Source organism: Perna viridis, chromosome 1 (genome assembly GCF_037379345.1).
Source record: "Perna viridis isolate PV_CMFRI_1.1 ecotype Kerala chromosome 1, ASM3737934v1, whole genome shotgun sequence".
NCBI classification, from domain to species: domain Eukaryota; kingdom Metazoa; phylum Mollusca; class Bivalvia; order Mytilida; family Mytilidae; genus Perna; species Perna viridis.
This window is the reverse complement of record NC_142445.1, coordinates 40,436,458-40,462,692: the sequence shown is the minus strand read 5'-3', so window position 1 is coordinate 40,462,692 and position 26,235 is coordinate 40,436,458. Positions and strand designations below refer to the sequence as shown.

Below are 26,235 nucleotides of genomic sequence, written 5' to 3'. Positions count from 1 at the left end.
TAAATCTGCCTTAGCAACACCCAAGTCTGATTCCAAATTATCATTGTAAGTGAAATTAGTTGTTTATGTATTTTTATTTCCAGTAGTACAATATATTAAAAAAAACACTGGATGACAGTGGTAAATGCTGAAAAAGATAGACTTTGTATAAGTCATCATTCTTAAACAAAAATTGTGATTGGTAATAGTTCCACTTCATGGTTAGAAATTATTCTTGTTGTTTCCAAGTTATTAGGTCCAAAAGTTAAAAATTGTGCAAATAAAGGAAATATGACCATGAGACACAGATGCCCCTGCCATAGGTTAAATAAAGCAACCTCTCCCCAAAACAATTAAAGTATTATATAAAACATTATTTCTCCTCAAATTTAGTGACAAGAAAGCGGGTCCATTAGTACCAGCCTATGGCTTCATCCTGTCATCCATTCTCCATCTTAGAATGCCAACAAGGTTTTTCTTCCTGCAAGAGGCATTATCTGTTGAGATGTACAGATCTGGCTGTAAGCAAAAGGTGAGCTGTCAAAAAAAAGTGAAACATCGGTCCAGGATTGCTTATGGCCCTTCTGGGCTGTATTCCGGAGGTACTTTCAGATAGTTTCATTGGAGTAGTACGTAATTTTATTTTTAGTATGCTTGGTAAAATAGCTACAACACAGAGAAAAAGAAATATATAAACCATATTTTATATAAAAAAGGTGTGTTTGATTATTGTGACAATATGTAAGATATTAAATATAGAAATAGATTCGAGAACACTTTAACCTTGAAAATACAGAAATCAATTATAAAATGATCAATTTTAGCTTAAACAAATATATTTTAAATCAGTACAATAATGTACATCATGTATTGAAAATTTTTCTATATGGGATTGAAATTTTTGAAAACTCAACAAAATCACTTTTGGAACAAAAAATACAAATGCATGAACAAAATTTAGCATACTTACCAGTAGTATAAAGATACATATCTAACTTAAATGGTGCTATTGCAATGGATGATGGATAATCTTGGATAGAAATTGTAGCATTGAAATCATCGAGGCAGTGGTTTGGTAATCTAAAGGGTCGACTCACAGGGAGTAAAGGCTTTTTTGTTAGGTCGCTCTCGTGTCCGTTCAAGTGCTTGTGAAAAGGCTGTTTAGGTTCACTAACATACTGGGACAGTGAAGCAAATATATCACACTAGCGCTCTTGTAGTGCACGTTACAAAACATTTTGTAGCGTTTCTCCGTGACTGTGCTGATGAATAATGACGAGTGGCGCATTTGTTTGCAATACTTACACCTTTTGTCACCACAGGAGCAACTCTCGCTTTGAGTCAAGGTTCGGCTTATATATTTCAGACCTCACAAGCAGACAACGCTAACTTCCTGGCTGTCTAAAAGCAATCATAGGTGGTTCGAGAAAGACTTTGAATAATCCGCAAATATAGGATTGTACAACTTTTTCAGTCAACTTACATATGTATGACCTTCTTCAGTGTTAGGCAAAACGGAGTGTGTAAGGGATGGGGTATATAACATTATCACAACTCACTATAACTAAGTGAAAACCTGTGATGTATTAAAATTATTGACATAAGTGAAACAATTTGAAATGATATTGAACTTTGTAAAAATAATTAACTAGAAACATAAAAAAAGACTGTAAATAATTTGAACTATAAAACATGAAAGAACTTACTTTTTTTTTTATTTATTCCGTGTGGATGTCAATAACTTTAATACATCGCATATATACACTTGATGATACAGTGTACAGTGAGTTGTGTTTATGTTATTTACCACCCTACATACTCATATTATGTCTACATATATAAGTTGACTGAAAAAGTTGTACAATCCTATATTTGCACACTATCCAAAGTCTTTCCCAAACCACCTATGATTGCTTCTATACATTGAGATAGTTTGCGTGTTTATAATCTCTTATAACATCTTTATTGGTATCGTTGTACAGTCCTTTTGACTTAAATAATTGTTTTGTTTGTGTAATATATATATATTATATGAATGTCAAATAGTAGAAAGTGCGTTTGAAATCGACTATGAATAGTTCAGAAATTGATTGAAGTTCCCTAACAAAGCAACTAAATTTTGCTTGAATTAAAGAGTTATCTCCCTTTTATCAATGAATGTCAATGCTCCCATTATAATTTATTTCTCTTTTATCGTTGAATTAAATCTAAAACCAACATTCAACTTTGATGCCTTTGTCATATAAAAAAAAATGTACACAAAATATGTCATGTGCCACCCACTGCCTGTTTTTTTATGGACAACCTCTTACAAGCAAAACATCATTGTCTTTTCGAAGAAAAACATGTTTCTCTACAACGCATTTCTGCATACTTCCTTCATCAAGAATATGGATTGTTTTGAATTCATGACATCAACTACAATTTTCAGGCTTTTAAGGAAAAGACAATAAAAAGATGCGTTTTGGGTTTATCATTAGAAAGAAATAAAAATGGATGTCCTTTTTCCTATACAAGGTGCCCGAATGTTCTGTAGAAGAAATTGGTTTCGATTATAAGACTGGCCCAAATACACTAGCAGAACGGTACATTTTATTGTTGATTTTCATTATCTTGTTGTTTTAATGAAATTGATCTAAGAACATTTTAATTCGATACTCATGTTTTATCACTAATCATCTGAACAAAGGTTTTATTTTCGACATTATCAACTCGTGGATCGTTAGATTTAACAATCTGCACCATAATAACCGATTTGTTCACCATGTCAGATTTCCTATCCTCTTTCGTCTGCCCTGAACTTGACTTTTTTTTTAGCAACTTGGCGGTGTTTCATGAAAAGTAGGGGATGCGTACCCTAACAGTACATCTAGTACATGCTCCTAGTCTTTAGTGAAGTCCGAGTTGCTAATTTAGTTTTCTTTCTTTGTACGTTATTTTGGTTATTTTATGTTATTTGTGGTGTATGTCTGTTTTCCCTACCTGGGCTATGTCCCTGAATTGCGATTTTTTTTGAATTTCCGCTAAAATATTGGTTCTCTTGTTTACTCTTAGTACTGACTTTAGTAACAAAAACTAGAAGTACGTTTGCTGAGATAACCCCCCGCGCATCCCCCACTCATCAACCAAAATATGATTTTTAGTTAGCCTTGTACGAATCTTTTTGTCGCCAAAAAATTGACTCAAGCATTTTTGTATTTTTTGGCTACTTTTTATACCTCGTTGAGGCAAAATCTTTTTTTTTTTAAAGTTTTTTTGATTCTACGAACTTCTTTCTTCAGAACAGAGTAAACGGACATATGTATGCTTCATCATGTAGCCGAATGTCTTACAATGCATTACAATGGTACCAAGAAAGATGCGGTAACGCTTAGGGATTTGCTGTAAAATGAAAAGAAAAAAAGTATCCCTACCCTGCCGAAAAATTGCTTAAATTGACAAATGAAAGAAAGTGTAAAAATCCGAAAATTCACCTTTTTATGAAAAACTCATTTTTGTCATATCGAAACAGAAAAATACGTGCCTGAAATGAGAAGATATGTTGAACACATCGATAATTAAAACAGTAGACCTCAACTTGTTTTTTTTACATTGATTATATGCTAAAAATTAACATTTTGGTTCATGTGGAGAAACTTTTTTCATGGGTAGGGGTGGGAATTTTTCTTTGAAAAAGTTAAAATATTTATTACTCGGGCTCGTTATAAGGCTAAGACACTATATAATTGTATTTGAATATACAAAAGCTTGTTTGATGTAACGTATTTGAAAGAAATATCCAATTATAGGTGAAATTGAAGAAAATATGAAATTTCAAAAATTCCCCTTTTTATGGAAAGCTCATTATTTGTCACATTGAAACTGAAAAATGCGCGCCTGAAATGAGAAGATATGTTGAATACATCGATATTTAAAACAATAGTACCTAATATGTCTATTGTACACCCTTTATATGCCAAAAATTAACATTTAATTCATGTTTAGGTGGGTTTTTTTTGCATGGGTAGGTGTTGCAATTTTTCACCTAAGTTCACTTTGAAAAGTTTGAATAGTCATTACTTGGGCTCATTTTGAAGCTAACACACTATTTTAATACACCGTATCACACAAACGCTTGATCAAGTAAGGTATTCTGAAAAAAAGACAGTATCGGATGATAAAGATTGATTGATTGTCGGGGTTTAACGGCCTAGCAGCAATATTTCATCTATATTCAGGCGATGAACATGAAATGATGATGATGAAATGAAAAAAGGAACGGACCGGGACACAAGGAAAATAGGGACGACAAATTTTGAATGCCAAAAGAAAAAGGGAGAGGTGGGTAGGTTCGGGCAATTTAGCTTCCTGTGGCGGAGCGCAAAGGTTCCTTATATCGAATACCACAGCAGGGTTCTTAAATGTGCGAGGAACGTCGTATCTTTCCCAACACGGTGCGGTCAGGTTTTCTGTATTTTAGCCTGACAACCCTAGCATGTAATATGCCAGGGATACCCCATTCCACCACCTGAGGCACACAACCCAATTGCTCTGTTTACAGAGCAGTCTAGCCCCGGCTAGGTTTCTGAGCACTATTTAGTTACGACAAGCTTAGCGCCGCTGCAAGGCCTATTCTACTGACACCCGGACCTGCATTTTTACGATTTTATAATTATTGTCATCCCAAAAGGAAAATCTAAGCGCCTGAATTGATGAGATATGTTGGGAACATCATCATCGTAGTTATAAAAGCCTAAAATATGAGTTCTATGGTGTTGGTATGCTGTGAATGAGAATTCTATTTGATATTGAGACCAGTTATCTATTGGTAGGGGTTATATTTTTAAAATTGTTTGAACATCCTTTCTTAAAAAATAGGTTTTCTTGGTTTATTTATGTAGAAAATCATATTATCTATCGAATGATACCAAATTGAGACGTTTTAGTAGAGCAATAACTTGCAGAGTCGAATTTATGTGACTTTTGACCGAAAAATCGAAAAATCCGATTTTTCGCTTTTTTGATAAATTCTGACTACGAAATTCGCCAAAATTCATCAAAAGAACCACCAGAAGTATAAATTGTGATAATATTAAACAGAAAATACCAAATAAGCCAATTTTTTACTGAAACATTAATACTCTAGTGGTTTTGACATTGAAAAATATGTCGAATTAAGCAATTTCACGGCGGGCTAGGAGTAATTTATTTTCATTTTACCGCAAAGGCCTAAGAGTTATCGTAACTTTATTGGTACAATTAAAAAGCTGAGATGTTGAGCTACACGATGATACCTAAATTTGTTTGGTTTGTTTACACATGCTATCCCAGGAAGGATAAGACGCTCAAACAATTGAGTCACAAAAATCTTGGCTTTTTTACACAGTGGGGTACAAATATAAGCTTATACTGAAAAAAAAATCCGAGAATATTCTTTGGCGACAAATTGATCTGGTAATGGGAGGTATAAAGGTACCCAAATATCACCACGGTGGACCCTCCCAGCCCATGAACTATAGTAACATCTTAATACATCGTATACTTTAATCGCATTTTACAAAAATGTATCCCTTCCCGGTTATCTTTCCGCCTCAAACAATTCTTTTCTTTTAAGACTATAAATGTGAGACAAAAGATGAACCTAAGTTATTAACCTGTGATATCATAACATTCCAACCAACTGAAAGGTAAGACGTTCTTGTAGCTTGAATGGAAATTCTTTTTGGAATAAGTCAAATGATAAATTAAATCTCATAAATGCATTTAAAACACATTCTTCTCACCAAGCTGGCTGGTGTAGTATAAATAGCAATACCGATATCACACTTGTGGACTCAGAGTATCCAAAAGCTTGACGGATAATAAATGAATGAAAACCAATGACAATACGCTAAAGTATGCATACAGAAATACAAACAAGAAGTAGCCGACAAAACTTCGGAGTAAATTTTTGTGCTCCAGAAGAGTAAAAATTGATATTCTTACAGGAAATTCATAGTGCGGCATTCCATATCAATATCTATGTCAATTTGTTTCTGGAGACGGCCATAGAACTTTAGAAGAAATAACCTTAATCTATAAGCAAAATATTTTTGTCATAGTAATGTTTGTGTAAGGGGCTAAGCATTATATTATACCTTCATCTGTAAGCCACACGTCGCTGTCACAGAACGCCATTGAGCACCTCATTGGTGCAATAGTCGCAATACTTAGTAAAACGTACGTTTTGAAAGTCAAAATATCCGTACACTAAATCAGCTGGATTGAATGTTACATTATTGGCTTATGGTTATGATATTGTTGTAAAATTGTTCAAAATAGCAATTTTATAAATTAACACTGATTCGCTTAAAGGATCTTTGCATAGAAACTTACAAAGTATTTTTAAAAACTGTTTTTGGTTTGATATGGGTTGTGTTCATATTGCAGGATTTAGGATGTACCGTGGTTTTCATCCCCGCATGGGAAGAATAGGGACTGTTACTACTTACGAAAAGGACATAACTTTTTGTAGGTTTAAACTCGTCTAGATCTAGCATGTCAGTTAACTGTTAGTAGTCATTGTTTGTGTATTTCTGTAACGTATAATCAGTTTCTTTATTTCTGTTTTAACAAGGGACTCATGCCAATTTGAACTGATTTTCAAGTTAGGTGTGTTTAATTGTGTGCAACAGGTGTAATAAAGTTTTCTGACGGATGTAACGATATATTTTGTTTAGATATTTTATCATGGTATTTCACATTTTATGTATACTTAAATTACAAACTAAATATCTACGGAATTTCATTCAAAACCATTTTTCACCAGAAATGTAAAGTTAGTCCCAAAGATTGATACACGCTTGAAAAGGTGTCTGGTATGTCATATAGATCTTGTTCTGTCCGACGTCATGATGTAGGTCCTGCACGATCCAGGACTGCTGGAACAGCCGATCTGGAAGTACTGGGCCGAAGAACGCTTCATAAGTGGGAAGTCTATGAGTCTTAAGATACACGCCTTCGTGAATGAATGAGAGAAGGTTAATCAACTGCGTGAAAAATTAACATCCACTGGAATATTTCGGAAGCTGAAATTAAAGGACTTTACAGAATTGCTGGAGTACGTTTTGGATGAGGTCACCGCCAGACTCTTGGAAACAGATTCATAAAAGAAAAACTTTTACGAGAATGGAAAAAAAAGTTTTCTGTTTTCTCTTTTTGAAATATATTTGCATGGATTAAAATACGTAACGGAAAGAAGTCAAAGGGTGGTCAGTTTTATGAGATATATCTTCCCTGAAAGTTTCAAGCTGATCCAAAGTTCCTTTCAAGAGTTTGTGTCCCTTTTATGTAATTCTAACCTAACCTTTCTTAACCACGCCCCCTAGATATGGAACTTCCAAATACACTATAAACATACTTGTAAATTACAAATGCCGCAATCGATTGGTTTCATACTAAAAAACAACAATATATAGTGATTTTTTTTTTTTTTTTTTTTTTTGTTTTCTGGTGTTTTTCAATTAAGATATAAGAATTGTTTGGCGATTTATTGAGCGTAAACCGGCCCAAAGTCGTTCATATTATAATCAAACTAGCAATTAAAAACAATCATTATTTCATGATTTTAAATTTGCTTTCAACGTTCATGAAATTAACAGCGCGGAATCGAATTAACGCGTCCATCAACATAAATTGACATTTAACTTCATTCTATTTCAGATTTGGTAAACCAGTTACTCTCGTAATAATTAAATCAGAAGTACAAAGTAAGATCAGTAAGTACATCTATTGTTATGAAAATGTCAAAAGGCCATCTAATATAAGTGTTACAATTTAACGACAATAGGTGTGGTGTATATGTCAAAGAGACAAATATATCCAGCGGCATTAAAATGTCAGCCCAAGGCATCTATATGTCCTGTCGTTTTTATTTGAGCATATTTTTCAATACAAACACGGTTATGAAACATACACTTTTTCAAAAGAGGTATAATAGCAATTAAACAATATAAAGCAAAAGAGTGAATACACAAATAAGAATAAGCAAGATTTAAAGGAAACACCATAGATATGTGATTTACTGAAAGTTTTGATAAATATGTGCAAAATGGCAACTACAATCATACAAAGTGACGACTATCATTTTCAGTGCTATACAAGAAGATGCCTTGCAGCAAAGTACACACTTTGTTAATACTTAGGCTAAAATTCATATTGATAAAGAGCAAGACATTTTTGTTAAATTTTAAAAAGTGACAAAATGTAATTATTGCATTACAAGTTACCCAGGGACAGTTACTAAAAATCTTAATAAAGTATAAAACTGAAAGCAAAGGCTTATTGTGAGATGTTTGTATCTTATGTGGTTTATAGAAAATTTGGTTAATTCGGATAAGTAAGAGTACGAGATTTCTCACAAATTGACGAACGAATGGACGTACCGATAGGAATCGTTTGTTTTGTCAAGTGGCGATGATCATAATTGCAGTTAGAAATAATGGTTTAACTGATTTCTTGAAAATAGAATTAAGATAAATGTTATGTTTTTACAAACTGTGGCTTTTATTCATTAGACAGAAAATTGAATTAAAATTTTATACGTACCTTTCGTCTGGTTACGAAAGTAAAACGAATCGCTGGGAAAGTGAAAGAGGGAAAGCTTTTCATTGATCATTTTTCAGCATAATGAAAGCAATGTATGAATTAAGTACATTCATACTTTTACTTCATTCATACTATTTTTTCCATACATTGCTTTCAAAATGTTTTTATGATTTGTGCACTCATACCACACATGTATATTCAATAATCGGCAATATATGTCAATATTTCTTCTCTGAATTATATCTACTTAATCATAATTTGAATTTCCTAAACATGGATATTTTTGCGAGACAGTTTTTAATACATAGTCGATATGATCATTCCATTTACACCATTTACAGTCAAGTGAAAAATACACACCAAAGTGCTTATTGTTGTTGACAAAGCTTACTTCCAAAACTCTGAATTTTATATGCGGGATTTCAATATTAGGTTGTGTTGTGAAGATCATGAATTAAGTCGTTGTGGCCCCTTTTTCTTACATTGTACTTGGCCCATGTCACAATCCCAATAAGGAGCTTCCCCAAGCACGTCATGATACGACCGTAGCTGCGAAATCGTAGCTCTTGATTTTTTTTTTTTTTTTTTTTGATTTTTCGATCTAGAGCTACGAATTTTACTCCTTAAACAATTTGCGATTACGATGACCTTGATCTATCGCACCTATTTTCCCTTCGTATCGTGGCTATGTGCTTCGCAGGCTGTCAACACATAGTTGTTTCGTTTTGTTAAACATTTTTCAACCACATTACCTTAATAAGCATATATGAATATTCATATCTTTCTTATTGTAGCTCAAAATAATAGATAATACGTAGGGGCCACCTCCTTATCGCCGCCATATTGGTTTAAGCGAGATCCCGTTTTTCTGTCACGTGACGAATAAAAATAGACCGCATTCCGACAAAACACGTGTCATTGTTTACAACTGAGATGCCGCCGGTTTTTTATTGTAATCGTTATTTTTAACGGACTTTTCTCGTTTTTACAATAAAAATATAATTATATACGGCCATGTTTCATCAATTTGATGAAAATAGGTTGTAGTTTCATTCATAAAAAAAAACATTTTATCTTGCATGTAACTCGCATGATTTATTAACTTTATTAATATCTGAAGTATGCCATAATAGAATAACGTCTATGAGTCTGAATTTTTATGGAAAAAAGTCTATACTGAGTCTAAATTTTTATGGAAAATAGTCTATGAGTCTAAATTTTTATGGAATGTGGCTAAAATTGGTGTTTGGGAAAGTTCATAAAATGGCGTTTTTGGAATTAGGTAAAAAATAGGCAAAACAAATATGTAAAATGGGGAAAATTCCAAAACATAAGGCAAACAGAACCCTGTGTCAGCCCCCCCTTTTTTATTAAAGCATACACATAATAATTTTTTTTTTACTTTTTAATACAATATATCAATTTGTCTATCAAAAAAAGATATTTTATGGCACCATTTTCAAAAATTTTGAAAAGTAAAGATTGGATCTTGTTATGCTATTTAATTTTGATTTTTAAAAAATTACATATATATATCATCTCCATAATTCATTACGACTGGACTGTATTTTACAGAGAAATTCATCTGTAATGAAAATAAAAGTCTTTATAATTTTTACTTTGTTGTAAAATTGCAGGAATTAAAACTGGAAAATTTGCATTAGTGTATCTGTCTCCTGAAATGCTTCTCGATAGTGAGTGGCAGAAAGTATTATTGAAGTCTGACATTTATCAACAAAATGTATGTGCCAAAGTAATAGATGAGGCCCATTTACTGGAAACCTTTTAAGATATTTACCTTGTTTCCTCATATAGAAAAAAGAAATTTAATTTTAAAGTAAATTGCAGGCCTAAATTGATCATAACAAATGAAGTCCAACAACAGAGCAACAATATAAAGCTAAATCTTAAAAATAAGCATATATATATATATATATATATATATATATATATATATATATATATATATATATATATATATATATATATATATAAACATTATGAAATTATTATTGAAGCTAAGAAATTCAAAACAGGAATAAACACCATGTAATCTGGAGTTAATCAACAGACCAATCACACTAAATTATTCTATTACTACATAGGACGGGAGACTAACAATAAACTTTACTTGCATGAATCTTCGATAAAAAATAAAAATCTCATGCAATATATTGTGATACTATAAATATATTAATCAATCAGATGGTATACTATAATACTTTTCTCATTATGAATCAATGAGTGTCCATTAAATTTCAGGCATGAGCTTTTATGTACATTATAGGGCTGAAAAATTTAGACCCACATTCTCAAGGCTTGGTGAAATAAGAAGCCATCTGACGGAGACACCATTCTTGCTTTTAACGGCAACCATAAATCAGGCTATTTTAACATCAGTCACTAGGAAACTTCACACTGACCAATACTCTGTCATCTCTAAATCTCCAGACAGGTATAATACTCTTGTATATATAACTCATAATATATTGCCATATTGAACATGTGTTACCTTTAAAAGAATGACAAAGCTTACATAATAGGGGCTTATTTTGTGTTACTGAAGCGAAAATAATATTAATTAACAGTTTTAACATATATTCACATTAGCCTGGCTAATTTTGGAAATGCTTTTTCCTATTTCATGATGTATTTTTTTTTAAATTCTTGATTCTTTCACTATATGTCCTGAAATAAAACGCAATATTCTCAGGACAAATATATTCCTTCACTACAAAAGTGAACGTGCAATGGACCATGTTAAAGAAATAACTTGGTATATAAATCAGCTGAGAGAAAAGGGAAAGAAACTCCTAAAGCAATCTTATATGTCAGGTATATTTAAATATTTAAACTGTTAACTGGTGATTTGAATTATAAAGAAATTATATAGTGAAATTCAAATACAGCAACATTCTAGGCAAACACAATCCTATTCACCTGGTCACTATTTGCTGATATTAAGTCTCTGCACTATCTGAAGGTCTGATGTGCAAAGATCTAGAGCCCAGTAATGGTCAATGCTATTTTGAGGTGCATATAGACTCCTTTTCAAATTAACTCATAATTAAGCAATTCAAATTAAAAAAAACATGAGAAAATTTACATTAGTCATTCTAAATATTTTGAGGATTTGAAATACTTAGTTCATACTATTATCTTTCAGAAGTTTAAGTATGGTTGGAAAGATACACCGTGACATTATTGGAGAAATAAAGGAGAAAGGTTTTAATGACCATGATTGGTCATATGACAATAGACACATAGGCAACTATCATGCTGAACTCTCAATCAATGACCAAAAACATTTGCTTGAGACCTTTGTCAAGCCAGATTCACTATTAAGATTTGTGATTTGCACTGTTGCTTTTGGGTTAGGTGTAAATATACCTGATATTAGAGTTGTCATGCACTGGGGAATATGTGAATCTGTTTTACAATATTGGCAAGAGGTAGGTCGAGCAGGAAGAGATGGCAAGGATTCACATGCATACATGTATGCCACCAAATTATTCATGCCAATGATGAATTAAAAAAAAAATTGTAAAGACATAAACAGTGGTAGTATTGCTTGTTTTAGACATGCAATTTTAAAATGTCTTATTCCGGTAAAAAGTGACATTGACAAAAAACCATGTGAAAGTTAATGTGATGCATGTCAATGTGAAATGTGTACATGTTGCAGTATTTGTAAGTCTAAATACCCATGCTGTAAATAATTGATACTGTAGGCAAATTCATGACCTTTAAACAATCATTTAACATCATGATATGTATAATATCTGATACTATAATCTCTCTAATGAGCAATAAATCATTTAGACAATACATTCCATTCAATGTTTGTACAAAACTGTTATGAAACTACACTTATTACATATTTAATGTAATTCAGAGAACACAAACAAAAAAACTGTTCCTGCATGTATTAAAGTTCTGAATATTGAGTGTTATTTTACCAACTAAGAAACACGAAATACAAGCAAAATGCATAAAGGATACCCCCTTGCACAAGTGTATAAAGGTATGAAATTTAAAGCTGAATTATCTGCCCTAATTTCCACAAGCATATTTCTCCCTAACCAAGTTAATAGAATATTTCATTAGCCTAATTTGCATTTTTTTTTTTTGGGGGGGGGGGTTTAATGTCAACGACATTCCTGAAGTTTTCAAAACCTTTAAATTGTCGATTTCTAACTCTGTAGAATAATCTCTCCAGCATATGTTGCAACAAATTTGGAAATACTGTTTTTGTCGGTATATTTGGAGGATTTGGCAGTTGAAACAAACTTGTTTACAATATTCAACTGAAACATTTCTTCAATACCCTTTCCCACACTGCCTGTAATCTTGCTGCATCTTGAAATTTGGTTATCTGAATTATGCCCATGACTGTTCTTCAGGTTACCTGAAAAATTAATATACATTTCAGGTGAGGAGTATCATTGTTGGCTTAATTTGTCATGTTGACATAAGTAATTGTTGACATTTTACCACATTAAACCTTTTTTCCTTTATCAAAATTTTTGAAAAAGAATATTTTTTCTGTAAAATGATTTTTACAGTATTTTTTGGAATGGTACATCAGAATAACATGCCTTTGAAGTCATTATTCTGGAATTTATTGACTAGATCTAGAGCTAAGTTCCCTGATGGTTCACCAGTTAGGTTTGCTGTGCTGTTCCATACAATATCTTCTTGGATTCTTTTTGGTAACCATCCATTTACAGTTGAAGAAATAAAAGTTAGAAATTTAACCATCAAGTTTAACCAAATTTCTGGTAATTTTACAGATAGCAATTTGTAATATACAATGTATTTTTGATTCAATATACTAGTTTAACATGTACCTCCATTTTTTTTCAATTTCCAAGTATCATGCTTCATGAAATGTTCATGGTATTTATTCATTCACTGAACCCCATTCAGAACTTTTGTATTTGTCAAGTGCTTATCAAATTGGTTGCCTATAGTTAACTTGGTCCATGAATATTACACCTAATATAAGCCTATGTCCTAGGATCAAATACATATTGTGGTCAAGATTCCAAAAATCAATCATGTTGATTTTCCAATTGGACACCATGGCTTCTCCATCATTATGTCTTTCAGCATCTTTGTCCACCATCATCTTTAACCCTGTCCATACTACAGCACAACTATGTTCAAGCACATGATCCTCGTCATCATCAGTTTCTATAGTGGCATTGTTGACTGTAACATGGATTGGATGTTTAAACATTTATGTACAAAGTCCAACTATTGAAGCTTTAGATATATATATTTATATTACTGGTAAATCACTAGGCAGCTCATAATTTGCCCTATAGTTGTAAGGATACAAAGACATATTGCAATCTTATTAAAACAAGAACCCCAATTAAGCTTCTCCAACTACGTTTCTAAACAAAGATCTTATGAAACCCACTTTGAGTTCATGTTCTGGTGACCCCAGGTCATGAACTTTTATGACAAATCAAATTTACACTTCCTGAATCTTGGAAGTGGATTTTCAAAGAGGAGGTAACTATTATTTTTTTACTACTATTTTGATTGGCTAAATCAGTATTAACTCAAATCTTGTATTTTACAAGATCTTGGATCGAACATTGTCAAAGAAATACAAAGATCTTGTTTTAATAAGATTGAGACATATTGATGATCAATATTTCCCTCAATCAGAGACATATAAAACTATATATGTATTAATGGAACTTATATTATGGAAACATTATTTAATTGTAATACATTTACCTTGTTCTGGCTTTCGGTAATAATATCTATCATCATCATCATCATTGCTATCATCAGCATCATCTTTGTCGAAACTGTCATCAAGACCACTACCATCATCATCATCATCATCAACATCATACAAAAAAGTGCACTCTTCTTTCCCATATTGGAAAGTGCTGTCGGGGTTAGCTGCACACTGTATTGATGGCCATATAATATTTACTATTTGAGAGCTTACTGATGCCACATAGTCAGTTACATTGCTAGTAAGTAAATCTTCAGGGCAGTATGTATATCACATAACTTACAGACCAAGAGGCATATGTAGCCTTCAGTCACAAAGTTCCAAAAGTCAACACAATTATTAATGCAATCTGAGGTTTTCTTCTTTACATTCCTGAACTCAAATTTGTTGCGTATTTGCATTAATGTCCCTTTTAGGTCAAGGGACTTGTAGAAGGTGTTCATGGCATCCTGCAAAGCATATGAAATATGTAAAAATTATTTCATTATATATTTCTGTCTTTTCACATAGTTAAATTAAATCAGGCTTGGTACCACATAAAGTAAGAGATGAAAAATAATACAAGGAAGTAAGATTAATAACAAGATAAAAATCTACATTAAAATTTATTTTGTGTATTTGCAGATCGAGGCTTATAAAGGTTTTTTTATCTGGAAATGGGGACATGCTCTGTCAAAATACAATGAATTGCTATAAGTTCAGCCAAAATGTGGTGCTTGATGTTGTGTATAAATATTGTTAAAATCAGTTAAAGCATATTTGAGTAAGGGTACAGCATAATTATGAAATGCTGACAGCTGATGGACATGCTGAGTGAATACTGTGCACTAAAAATAAATTTACAAATGATTAAACAAAGTATATCAGATCAATATTCATAAGAACAAAATTCATATATCAGTAATTCTTCAAAATTAATCTTTTTTATAGAAAACTTTATAGGTCTGGAACTAGACCAAATTAGATAGATGATTTGTTTAAACTGGCCGAGAGATCCATGATATCCAAAATAAGAATTAGCTCTCATCAGCTAGACTGAGAGAGGAAGACGCCTCAATATTACAAAAGGCAATAGAATATGTGCCGTATGCCATATTAACATTGAAGACAAAGGACATTTATTATTTGAGTGTGATTTATACAGCACACTAAGACATGAACTAAAACTGCAAATTACTTCTTTGTATAAAAACTTTGATATTTTTAATATTATAAAAAAAGTAAGTATATTGTTTAACAGTAAAAATCCAAAATTACTGAGGTTGTCTTCCAATTTCATATCAGATTGCATGGAGAAAAGAAAAAGTCTTATCAATTGCTATATAGATTGTATTTTCATAACTCTTTATAACTTCAATTCAGTAAGCTACATTTGTAACTACTATACATTATATATAACACATGTTCAATATGTTCAATTCATGTAATTTTGATATTCGCCAAAACCGCTTATTGTAACTGTGTTAGAGTTAAATAAATATTTATATCTGTATTTCTAAAAATAAAAAATGCAAACATTTTCATGGTCGGGGCTCAAGTCAGATGATCATTATATGCATTACCTGTAAAATTATGTTTCTTTTATGGAATTTCTGAGGTCTTGGTACTAGTCATAGAAGTTTGTTAAATGGATCTCTGCTTCCTGACAGAAAGAGAAAATTTAATTTTTTTTCAGTAAACTTAAAATCTACTTCATTTACAGTAATATATTCATACAAAATAATATTCATTGTGTTGGTGTGAACACAATGATCAATGTTGCAAATTTGCGTTATTTATCCATATGTATGTATGTATGCAGATCTCAGAATATGTTCATAGCGGGATTACCTGTCCCTGGGTGTGAGTATTCATCACTTTTCATTGAAGACTTGGAAGGGCAACCTTTGATTGATTTTTCGCTCTATGCATGGTTAGATTGTTGTCTCTTTGACATACTTGAATTTCCAATTCCTTTTTCTTCTGAAAAGCACAGTTTTATGAATCTATAAGGAATACCGATAATATATCACAGTTCTCTACTGTTACAACAATCCTAAGACAACATTTATATACCTGGAGCCATAGCAAGTTGACCATCTAACATTCTTTCAATGCTTAATTGATCACCATGACATAGAATCTGGTAAGGTTTTCCATTTCCATCAGCAGGTACATATTTATGCAGTATTTTCATTATTTCTATCACACCTTTGCAAGTTGACGGATTCTCTTTGATAACACCAAGGTTCACCTGATATAAGAAAATATATTTGATATGATATTACAGGGGTTGCAAATTTCCATTTTTTGGTACTGAGTACTGTTGAATATATTTTAGCTTAGAGTATAAAATACTGATTTCTCTATTACATGTACATGTACCAAGTAATGAGATAAATATTTATGAGCACCAAAGACATATAACAATTAAAGTGGCAAGTCTTAAAGGGGTGTGGTAATACTCTTATTACAATAAATACAAGTAATTTTACCTTTTTTACATTCATAATATCACAACTTCTGAACATATTGAGACTTGTTGCCCTCAGAGAACACTACGCTCTTCAATATGATTGTGTATGTATGGGCATATCTCAAAAATTAAAGAGACACTTACAATTTCTGACTTGAGTGATGACTCCTTGCTGTACTGGTGGGGGATGTCCATAATAATATCAGCTTCTTCGAAAGCATCGAAGTTTTTTTTTCAAGATTCTTTGTGTCATGATAACCATTCTTCCTCTAAGAAGGTCCCAATCAGAATCTGATGGTAGATATACCTTAAAAAAGTAGAATAAGTTAAAAATAAAAAGTTTGAAACCAGCTAAACATTTTGTCAAAAATTATTTCCAAACTGATTGGTAAATCAAGTCACTTTACAAGCCCAGTTACATACAATAAAGACATCTTAGCTTTAAAATGTAAAATGTTGTTGTCAATAAGTTTTCAGCATATCACCTGCCCGATTTTACTTCAATAATGCCTTAACGCACATAAATGTTGTAAAATGTTCTTTTGAAACTTCAAGCATATTTGAAGCGCCAATATTATCTAATAATATAATATCAATAACCAATAATCAATCGCTACCAGTGGCAATGAAATGAAATTCAAAAATAATAATATTACTTCTAAAGGAATGTCTGTGGCTTGGCAGGTCTCTGTATCATAGTCAAGATGACGAAAAGAAATTATGTTTCTAGTAGCAAAGGCTAAGGTCCACAACATCATTTTGTTCTGTTTGTCACCTGATCGATGCACTCAACTTCTGTACATTGTCCCAGCACAGAGAATAGCCTGGGTCTACAAAAAAATATTCAACTTTTGCTTACTTCAATAGGAAGACAATTTTACTACTAGAATATTAAAATTTGAAATTGAAGATCCTTAACTCCTCAAATGATCCTGAACTCAATATTCCTGAATGTAGTGTTTTATAATCATGATTGATTAAAATGCATGTATTAAATACTAGTAGTTCTTTTCTCTTACGATAGATTATGTTTATAGCTGCTTAAGTATAACATTATATTTAAAATTTTGAGGGTAATCTCCCTTGTACTACAAAGTCTAAAATATTTCAATTTATCTCCATCTGTACATTTTATATTGTCATATAGGATTATTTGAATATGTGATTACCTAATTGGTCAATGACATTGTCAATTGCAGGGACATCACCAAGCACTGCTGATGACTCTAGAAGGGGTACTATCTCCTCTAGGTCATCCTCCTCAACATCAATATCAGACTCTGATGCAACAGAACTCTGAATAGCATCGTCAGACTGGGTCCCAGTAATAGATGTTGACTCAACAGTGGAGTGGTTGTCATGATCAGGAGGCTCGGCCACTTCTTCCTCAACATTAAAATTTCCAAGGTCATGCTAAAATTAAATTTATTATTAAATATTGATTCACACAAATCTATTCAATTACAGAAAGCTTCTGCTGGTTAGAGAAAACTCTTCATGATTGAAAAATATAAATTATTTGTGGGTAGAATTTATGTTAATTGCTAATAATAAAGTATGATCTAAATACATGCCCATTGAGATGTATATATGTTTTAGTGAAAAGCATAAACACCTAAAAGGCATAATGGCTTGAAACAAGTTTTTTTTATTTAAATGCATACCTGTATATTGTCCTTCCATCACTTAATTTGTTGGTCAAAGGCCAAACAAACTCTGTCAACCACGGCCCTAGTTCCTGTCACACTCCTACAAAAATGAGTGTTATATGCAGTCTGTGCCTATGCCTGTGTTAGGAATTTTTGCTTGTTGAAATAGTTTTTGTATGTTTGTTGTTTGTTTACTAATTTCTATGACTTAACTTGTTTTCTACCTATTGTTCAATTCATTTTTATATTATTTCATTTTAGTAATTATTCAAAATCAACATTTCACTTACTTATGAAAGTTCTGGTTGTCCCCCTTTGCGTACAAATTTAGAATCATAAACCTTCAGAAGCATTGTGTGCTACAATTTCTACCCAAGATTATCCATCATCCATTGCAATAGCAAAATTTAAGTTAGATATATATCTTTATACTACTGGTAAGTATGCTAAGTTTTGTTTATGCATTTGTATTTTTTGTTCCAAAAGTGATTTTGATGAGTTTTCAAAAATTTCAATCCCATATAGAAAAAATTTCAATGCATGATGTACATTATTGTACTGATTTAAAATATATTTGTTTAAGTTAAAATTGATCATTTTATAATTGATTTCTGTATTTTCAAGGTTAAAGTGTTCTCAAATCTATTTCTATATTTAATATCCTACATATTGTCACAATAATCAAACACACCTTTTTTATATAAAATATGGTTTATTTGTTTTCATTATGATATTTTGAGCTTTTTTCATGACTTGTTTGCCTTTCTTTTTGTTATGTGTACTTGTATTTCTTTTTCTCTGTGTTGTAGCTATTTTACCAAGCATACTAAAAATAAAATTACGTACTACTCCAATGAAACTATCTGAAAGTACCTCCGGAATACAGCCCAGAAAGGCCATAAGCAATCCTGGACCGATGTTCCACTTTTTTTTGACAGCTTACCTTTTGATTACAGCCAGATCTGTACATCTCAACAGATAATGCCTCTTGCAGGAAGAAAAACCTTGTTGGCATTCTAAGATGGAGAATGGATGACAGGATGAAGCCATATGCTGGTACTAATGGACCCGCTTTCTTGTCACTAAATGTGAGGAGAAATAATGTTTTATATAATACTTTAATTGTTTTGGGGAGAGGTTGCTTTATTTAACCTTTGCCAGGGGCATCTGTGTCTCATGGTCACATTTCCTTTATTTGCACAATTTTGGACTTTTGGAGCTAATAACTTGGAAACAACAAGAATAATTTCTAACCATGAAGTGGAACTATTACCAATCACAATTTTTGTTTAAGAATGATGACTTGTACAAAGTCTATCTTTTTCAGTATTTACCACTGTCATCCAGTTTTTTTTTAATATATTGTACTACTGGAAATAAAAATACATAAACAACTAATTTCACTTACAATGATAATTTGGAATCAGACTTGGGTGTTGCTAAGGCAGATTTAACTGTTGTGGCCAGTAATGGTATTTTGGTCTCCAATACACTAATATTATTTTTCCAACTGAAATCCTCAATCGATTGCAGGGAAAGCTTGGAAGACAATGGTACCTTATTACTGGTTGATTTCGCAGTTTTAATGGATTTGACAAGTTTCAATAGAGCCTGTTTTGCCGGCTTGCTCCTTTTAATCAATAGGCGAAAAGCAGTGTAATACTTTGAATCTTTAAGGTAAGCAGCTGCTTTATCAATAAAGTTCTTAGATGAAAAAGAAGAAGAATTCTCGTCACAGATCGGAGATGAAAAAAGACTTGTATTTCTTGAAATATGTTTCTTTCGGAGAGGAGAAGAAAAAGGGGAAAAGGTTGGCTCATGTTCCTGGATGGAGTAGATGTTGTAGCACTGGCTGTTGAGTGGCTTCTTTTACCAAGATAAGAAGTCTTAGACTGTTGTGAAACATATTCAGCTTTTGCAGATTCAAATTGTTTGACCCTCACACAGACAGATGCACATTTATCACAAAAAATAATTTTTTTTCTGGTGTGATGGTAGCATTCAAACTTTCATTTAATATTTTTCGGAAAGATAAGACTGGGATTTGTGTTGTTGTGTCAATTGATTTTCTTTCGAACCCTTTTTCCTTCCTTTCAAATTCTTTACCACAATTTAAGCATGTGTCCTCCATCTTTCCTCATTTTTGTTCATGTATTTACACAAAAAGGGAGGATGTGGATAATATTTATCGTATTTTTGTAATTCATGAATGAAAAACTACTTCATTTGCGAGCAACTGACTCAATATTTACATAGATAACTGACAATTTGCGTTAAACTTCGAAATACTAACTTAGTAGCCCGATTTTATATTAAAAACCGGCGTCATCTCAGTTGTAAACAATAACACGTGTTTTGTCGGAATGCGGTCTATTTTTATTCGTCACGTGACCGAAAAACGGGATCTCGCCTAAACCAAGATGGTGGCGAGAAGAAGGCGGATTATCTGTTATTTTGAGCTACAATAAGAAAGATATGAATATTCATATATGCTTAATAAGGTAAGGTGGTAGAAAAATGTTTAACGAAACGAAATAAATATGTTTAAACCCCCAGCAAAGCCGATAGCCACGAAACGAAGTGAAAATAGGTCCGACAAAATCAAGGTCGCTGAAAGCGCAATTTTTTTAACAGCCAAAATCGTAGCTCCAACGTTAAGAAAATACAAAAAAAAATAGTTAGAGCTACGTTTCGCAGCTAGATACGACTGCAGTGATCAAATACTGAACAATTGGGGCAAGTGTGGACACAATATTAGTTTTCAATAAAAATAAAATTATGTTCAAAAACACGCCAAAAACTAAAGTGTAAATTTTTTCGGATGTGGTCCCTTTGATCTCTTATAACTTGAAAACCCTAAGATATATATGAAATGTGATTGACAAAAGCAGTCTGAATTTTTCAGGGAATCCATTTATTTTATTATTATTTTTTAAATCAGACCATAAATAAAACAATTGATTTTTGAATGTGTGGCCCCTTTGGCCCCTTGTAACTCGAAGGCCACACATGATATCAGAAATATGATTAAAAAAAGGAGGGATTTTTTATTGGGGATCCAATTGAAAAAGTGCTCAAATTGGACCAAAAATAAGCAAGTTATTTTTTAGACATCAGGAAAATGCATGTTTCTGGTCCATAGTTTCAAATGTTCAAGTCTTTACTCCAAAAAAATCAATCCAAGTCTTCTCTGGTAGTATGGAAATTCATACACTAATGGTAAAGTTATTGTCTGGGCATCAGGATAATGCATATTCTGCCCCCTTTTTGGCCCGAATTTCTAAAAAGCTGAAGTCTTTAATCCTTAAAGGCAATCCAACTCCGACCATTGTGGTATAGAATATCGTGGCACAATATCAGACTTCCCAATAATGGAGTTATTTGCCTCAATTCTATGAAAAATCTGTTTTGCTTCTTTTGCCGCTAATGAATAAATGGTTGGGAATACAATCCACAAAATCAAAACCAAGCTTCCTTTAGAATTTGGAACCCTGTTATAAAATGTCATAAAGTTCAACAAAGATATATTTAAGCTATGAAAACCAAGTGTCTATGTCTAACGACACAGACGACGACAGCAATATACATGTACCATTATATAAATATAATTTTTTCAGTCGTTTTTGAAAGTAATATATTAGTCTTACTTACACAACATTTGAACAATGGATGCAAAATGATGACACAAACTCGCCTGGAGCTTTAGTCCAGATGAGCAAAAACTTCAAAAGGCCAACAATATCACTGGTGCTAGAGAAAATTCAAACTACAGGTAAACTGCATATTAATCCCGATACATGCTAATGTAATTTTTATCTCAGGAGAATCCTGCACAAGTTGTTAACCTGTGAAGCCCGCAAAAATGGCTACTCTTACATTGTACTTTCATGTATGATGTCATGATCTGTGTCTGTTATGATATCATACAACCACTCATTGAAATGTTTCTGTTAGTCACTAGTCCACTATTTGTCAAGAATGATTGGATCAAGTCGCATTTTAAAAAGTTAAAGAACTTTTTTCTTATTTTTATCCAGATAAATATGTAAAACATGACATGTTTTTACCATTTATGGTACCAATGAAGTAAAAAAGGAGAAAACATGAGAATTTTTTAATTGAGCAAGATGTAAGAAAAAAAAAGATTGACTAAAAAAAGTTAAAGTACATTTAAATACAGTTCAATTTGTCTGTAATTATACAAATGTACACTAAAACGTTTCCTTTATTGAGCTTTTGAGTTTTAAAAGCACAATACAAGTATTTGTTTATTGTACATTTGGCAAGCACTTTGCGCTCGCAATAGAGGACTTTAACATTTGCCATTTATGTCAAATCTGATTTATGGTTTGATACCAGACAAAGAAAGGATATCGGATTTAGAAGCTATAAGGACAGTTATCATGATAATAATTGTGTGGAACTACATCTCTACACATAAAGTATCTGAAATGCTTCTATTATGTGCGTGTCATTAAAAAATTCTTTGTAATAATCTATTCAAATTTCTGTTCCATTATCTCCCATTGCATTATCTCGGATCTTAGGCCTGTCAACCTCATTTGACTTCCACATATTCGAAGAACTTTTCTGGAAAGGAAGATAATGCGAAAGATGTCTACGCACAAGGTTAACACTTAAGAGAAAACAATTCTTGGACTTCATCACATTAGAACCAAATTCTATTCTATACATCTCACTCTACTACACTCCCTTTACAAAACAAGTCTTGACACACCTGTTTCTGACCCTACCTCATCATTATACAGACTTGTTACCATCCTTTTAAATATTGGTTTCCAGAGACTCTTTAAACCAGTTTGCGTGAAAAGTCAAGATGAATAAAAATGATCATTTCTTCCACTACCGTTTGTCAACAAAGGTATAGATGCAATTAATTTGGCTAATATCCTCCGTCACAAAAACGTTACCAACAAAATTCCCCATATTTCAATGACAATTCCATACCAATTGTTTCATATTCCTATACTTCACCCATTGCATCCAAAATTTTCAATTATTAAATGCTATTGCAGAACCTTGAGATTGAGGACTTCAAGTCTAAACCATCTGACTGTTCTTGCTAAAACTCTCCATTCAAATAGGGTCCTTCAGGTCACGTCGTTACGAGAAATTTAACCATCATCGAAAACGAATCTCTGCGTAATATCCTTTCTAAAGGTCTCAAGTACCGTGAACCACGCTCCATAAATTGGAATTATAACTTTAAAGTTCTTATGGACGCCGTGGAGGACTATGCAGAAAATGGGTAAAACGAGAACAAGAAGACATTGATTCGCTGTCAGAGTGGTTCAAGGCCGTTAGGTCCTTAATTTTGAAACGAATGAAAGTTTTAAGTAGGTCAACGAGTGCCAATGCTTCATCAGTTTTCAAGGACCCTGATGTAGCAAAAACATTGTCTACTCTACATGACAAATATGCTGTGTACCAGCAGACGAAGCCCAAAACAATATAGTTTTTGTCTGCAAAACATATTACATCCAATGTTTATTATCAGAAGTAGACGTCGAAAATTATAGCAGTGATAAGACCTAAACTGCTACCACACTCTTCAGAGAAGAAATTGTGGAAAACCATAAACCTGTATTATCCTCTTTTGGACTCTCTAACAAGGAAGAGGACTGTGATTTATCGTCTATGTACTGGATTTCGAATTCCCACAAGAATCCATAAAAACAGCGTTACATAGCTGGATCTGCAAAATGTACCACCACAGCTCTTTCAAAACTTTTAACTACTATACTGACAGCTGTCAAAGAGGGTTTGGAGTCCTACCACAACACTTGTTACTCCCGTAGTGATATTAATTCAATGTAGATTTTGAAAAATTCGTAGGGATCTTTTTGAGACAATCAGTTCAAGACAATGATCAGAATATAATAACATTAAAACCTATGATTTTTCAACACTGTATACTTCTATTCCACATACTCCCGACTTAAAAATAATATACATCGTTGTTTTTCCCAAAACGATGGTACACCTAGATACAAATATGTAGTTCTTGGTAGAGATTCTTCATACTTTGTAAGAAATAATTCCAAATGATCTTCCAAATATACAGAAGATGTCTACAAAATGCTGGAATTTTTAATCGACAACATATTTCTCCAGTGTGGTGGACGTGTTTTTCAACAAACGGTCGGCATTCCAATGAGAACAAATTGTGCTCCTCTATTTGCTGACCTATTACTTCACTCTTAGGAGGTTGACTTTATAGCTGATCTGATCCGAAAGAACGAATATCGTTTAGCTAGATCCTTTAATCTCAGTTTCCGCTATATAGATGACGTATTATCTTTAAACAATTCAAATTTTGGGGATTTGATACATCGCATCTACCCCAAAGTACTTGAGATAAAGGATACTACAGACATTGTAATGTCAGCCTCATATCTTGACCTACACTTAGAATTCGATGGTAAAGTAAAACTATTTACCAAACTTTACGACAAAAGTGATGACTTTTCATTCAAAATTGTGAACTTTGCTTTCATCTGTGGCAACATCCCTTCGGCACCTGCGTAAGTTATGCCAGAGCTGGCCGAGACTATTGCGCTAGAATTCTTACAAATGGGCTTCTGGAGCAGGGATATGTTGCTACAAGATTGAAGTCATCACTGCAAAAGTTTTATGGCCGTCATTATGAACTCTTGGATCATTTCGGTGTATCCATCTGCGCCATGAAAACTGATTTGTTCAACGTGTCATAGTTTTCCCTTCCTCTTTCGTCTACCCAGAGCAACTCGGCGGATGTTTTTAGAAAAGCAGAGGACGCTTACTCTACCGGTGCACCTGTTCCATGCTCCCAGTTTTTAGTAGAGTCCGAGTTGCTCATTTGCTTTTGTTACTTTGTATGTATGATTTTACATATTATGATTATGTTTTCCATATCTGGTCTTTGTCCCTGGATAACATTCTTTTGATTACCGCTATAACCTTGGTTCCCTTGATTACTCTTTTAATTATTTTGTTAATGTTATTATATTGTTTCAGATGCACGAGGACCCGGAAAGTCACAGGCAGCCCATTCTTATTGTAATAAAATGAAGGACAAGTATTCAATCTTTGGAAAAATTCTTCTCAGTAATGTTTTGAGTTGAAAAGAAATACTTGAAAGTTTGGCCAAAGATTTGAACTTCAAATTTTTTTGTAAAGAAGCAGTTGATACTAAGTTAGTTGCAGAAAACTTGAATGACTGCTTTAATCAAGATGAAAGATATGGATTCCCGTTTCTTCTTTTCATTGATGATGTAGACCAAGATACCACCAAAAAGGCTATGCAGAAGTCGTTCTATTAGTGTCTCTGATAAAAAATGTACCAAACCTAGACATGATATTAGCTACAACAAATTCAAAACTCAAAAAAATATTTAAAAAAATTTAATTAGTTTTATTCAATGGAATGACTAACGATGAATAGTCTGAGCTTGTAAAAATGTGGATACAAAATTAGAGGATATCGCACGTTTGAGAGACGTTATTGGGAATATTCCCTTTGTAGTAGTTACTGCTGTTCGATTCATAATTACTTTTAAGTTAACATTAAAAACATTTCTTGACTAATTCTCACTCACCTCTTCTAAATCGGATGCAAAATCGTTATATGAGTCAATAAAGAGCGTGGTTCAACCGATCTGTGAGACAATTACGCTAAAATCTCAAATTTTGCCCTTGATTTTTTGTCAAGAAAACATTAAGCGAAAACCAAAGGGAAGTAGTTAAATTAATTCCATATTTCACACATTACAATGTTTCAACTACTGTACTAGAAGCTTGCTAATTTCATCTAACGCGATGCAAAA

The 26,235-nt window shown here is 32.6% G+C and overlaps 1 pseudogene; it reads right to left on the bottom strand.

The window, feature by feature from the left end:
• Window positions 1-12,675: 12,675 nt before the first annotated feature.
• LOC148628754 (uncharacterized) lies at window positions 12,676-20,550 on the bottom strand (annotated as a pseudogene).
• Between the last annotated feature and the right edge of the window lie 5,685 nt (window positions 20,551-26,235).